Genomic DNA, 3,285 nt, shown 5'->3' on the forward strand with positions numbered 1-3,285 from the left:
GGGGGTTGTGGACCACACCAAATCGTACCACCGGATACACACCATTTTTTATGGTGTACAGCGCAGAAGCAGTGCTACCCTGCGACATAATCCATGACTCACCTCGTGTGCGCATGTACGAAGAAAAGGAAGCCGAACTAGATCGGCAGGACAACTTAGATGCCCTGGACGAGGAGCGTGACATCGCAAAAGCCCGTTCCACGTTCTGTCAGCAACAGGCTCGAAGATATCAAAGCAGAGAAGTACGGGCCAAAACTTATAATGTTGGCAAACTAGTTCTACGCCTACCGGAGAAGAAGAAGGACAAGCTCAAACCCAAGTGGGAGGGTCCCTTAATCATTGATAAAGTTCTCACCGGAGGAGCGTACCATCTGCGCAATACATCTGATAACAAACTCGAGCCGAATCCATGGAATGCGGCCAAACTCCGAAGATTCTACGCCTATTGCCGAACTCAGTGTTCGTCTCCTTACCTCCGCTCTTTCAATTATGTCCTTCTTCCTTTCTCACCCTCTTTACATTTTTCACATAAAGCTTTACATACTGTACGGATGCTTTGATCGCTCCGGCCGCATTATGCGTACTCTATATACCTGGGGGCTTCCTATACGGAAGTTAAATATAATTACTCTAATGGCTTCCCGCCAATCACATATGCATTTGCTTTCCATATGTGCCTTTTCTTCACCATTATATGCATCGATATGACTTAAGTTTTGGCCATGCTGGGTTGCCTGGCTCTTGTGTTTATGCCCTACATTCCCGTTAATTCGGCTAGGGCATAAGGGGAGCACCTCTGCGATTGTTACTGTCGGTTCGGCCGGATGTGTACCTTAGACTGGGTGAAGCCGAAAGCTAGCGTTCTTAAGGGAATATTCGGTTAGTGAACAAAATATGTTTTTCGTTTATTACAACGTGAATCCCCAGATGTTTTGTTTCCTGCGCTTCTGGTCGCAGTTCGGACATGCACATCGATGCATGCGTACCCATGGAAAGGAACCCCTAACGGAACTATTCTCTCTGGAAGATGTTTCTTACTATCCATGTAATATAACATAACTAGTTGGGTACTTGTCTGTTCAAGCACTTGTGACCCCTACGCCTGGTTTCCATGCATACCCCGGTTTTATATAACTGAGAGGGTATTCGGATACACCCCGGACTGTCGGGTCCGGGGGCTGAAGCAAAAAGGTCCGCCATGACAATGATTTTCAATCCAGCTAGGGACTACATATGTCCATTGAATTACATAGTCACTTGGATTGGCTATATTCTTCGTCTATACAATCTAACAGGTTGTCTAGTCTACAATCATGTTGGGAATACTTTGCAGCTAACGCTACCTGGTCATACACCAGACTTACGGGAATCTCTTGCCCATCTGGCCCCACCGGTCCGACTTCGGCCATATGGTTTGGGTCAGCCTTGGCGTATCGCGTCTTCACCATGTCCCAGGCTTCCCCTGCACCTTGTCGGCAAGCTGATATCTTCCATAATTGGAAGCGCCGCCGTGCTCCTTTGAGCATCTCCACAAGCTCTCCCATGCCCCCTGGCAGGGAAGCGGATGGCCACAGGGCCTCGGCAATACCCCGCATCGCCTGCCGAGCTTGTTTGTGCAGTTGCGAAAGATCTTGCAGCATATCACCTGCGGATCCGGGCATCTCCTCTTCGGGATGGCATGTCAGCATACCTACAGACATAACCGTGTCAGCACACTTCCTCGCTGAACTGTGCTACAGTTCGTTTAAGCACTTACTGTAAATGCCACGTCGCAGCCTCCGGTTCTCCTTCATAGAGTCCACAAGCTGAGCTCGAACATCTGATAATTCGACGCCCAGTCGCACATTGGCGTCTTGGAGAGTGTTTTTCTCCTGCCTAACCTGCGTAAGCACACGCTTGCCAGCCTTTAGCTGTCTTTGGAGATGTGACTCACTATCTTTTACGATCTCCGGATTCTCTTCGGGATTGTCTGCAGAATTTTATGTTAGACTTATAAAGCAAGACGAATACTAAATGGTATACGTCCTTAAATTTTTTCTATTGAGACAAGTATTACCATATGAGGCCTTTGGGGATTCCTCTAGTTTGGCAACTGCGGCCCTCAGCTGGGTCTTGCACTCCTCTAGCTCTTGAGTTAAATGGGTATTCTACTCTACAAGAACTTGCGCATACAATGATCCTTAAATCAGTTGTTCCAACTGTTTCAAGTCTCAAGGGCTACTGATATACATGCTTATCAAATTTTCTTACCCGTATATCCTTTGCATACTGGTCTGTCCCTCGGGCAAGTCCATCTTGGGCAGCTCAGATATATGCGTCTCCCAAATTGAAGGCATTGAATGCCTCTTCGGAAAATATACCATTGCGGAGTACGGACCGACGGCGCCGGTGATTCATGGCGCTCTCTACTTTGGAATTTGTGGCGGAGAGCCTATCCGCATCCTCTGTCGGAGGGCAATCCAGCGTCGTCCCCACATTAGCCTCCTCTCTTGAGACCGGTTCTGGAATCCGGCTGGTGGAGGCATGGCCGGCAGGATCTTCGGATATAGTCCGGCGACTACTCTTTCTGCCAGAACACGATGGACGATGTTACATTTCACAAATGATAATCACATAGCAGATTTTAATTATACCTCTGCAGCGGTGTTTTGACCCTGACCCCCTTCCTCTTGAGCCTGCTTGGCCCGGATACCCTTTGCTGATGAGCCCCTAGGGGCTCGGTGCCGCTTTCTGATGGTCGTCTCTATAAAAATTTGATATTTGTGCATAAGGTATGGTACAAAGGAGGAATCCTCTTTGGAGGTTAGGGCTTTAGCTTTGCTTACACATGACGTAGCGAGCAGTCCAGGATAATCGGCAATAATGGCCACTAAGGTGCCGTCGCAGCTTGCCTGATCAAATGTCCCATCGACAAGCTCCATAGATATATCCAGATCTTCTTGAAGTCCAGGGTTGAGGGCCCGGCCAGGATCTTCTGGCTGCAGAGAAGGGCTGTTGAACTCTTTCACGGCCTTCCTTAGTTCCTGCTTAGAAAATAGCAGAGTCAAATGATTGCAATGAAGGATGAAAGAATGGATAGAGTTGAGCAAAGAGTAACGGCTAACCCAGCTTGGGGAGTTGGACATGGAAAATCCATCCCGCGGTTTAATACGGAGGAACTCCTCTTCTTCTCCTTTATATAAATCGAACAGTATTCTCGCCAGAGCGGTGGCAGAGTCCGGACCTTTACGACCGCAGCGGGTGGCATCGTCTTCCCCGTTGAAGTGCCACATGGGCTTCCCTCGA

The sequence above is a fragment of the Triticum aestivum genome, chromosome 7B (assembly GCF_018294505.1).
Source record: "Triticum aestivum cultivar Chinese Spring chromosome 7B, IWGSC CS RefSeq v2.1, whole genome shotgun sequence".
NCBI lineage: Eukaryota > Viridiplantae > Streptophyta > Magnoliopsida > Poales > Poaceae > Triticum > Triticum aestivum.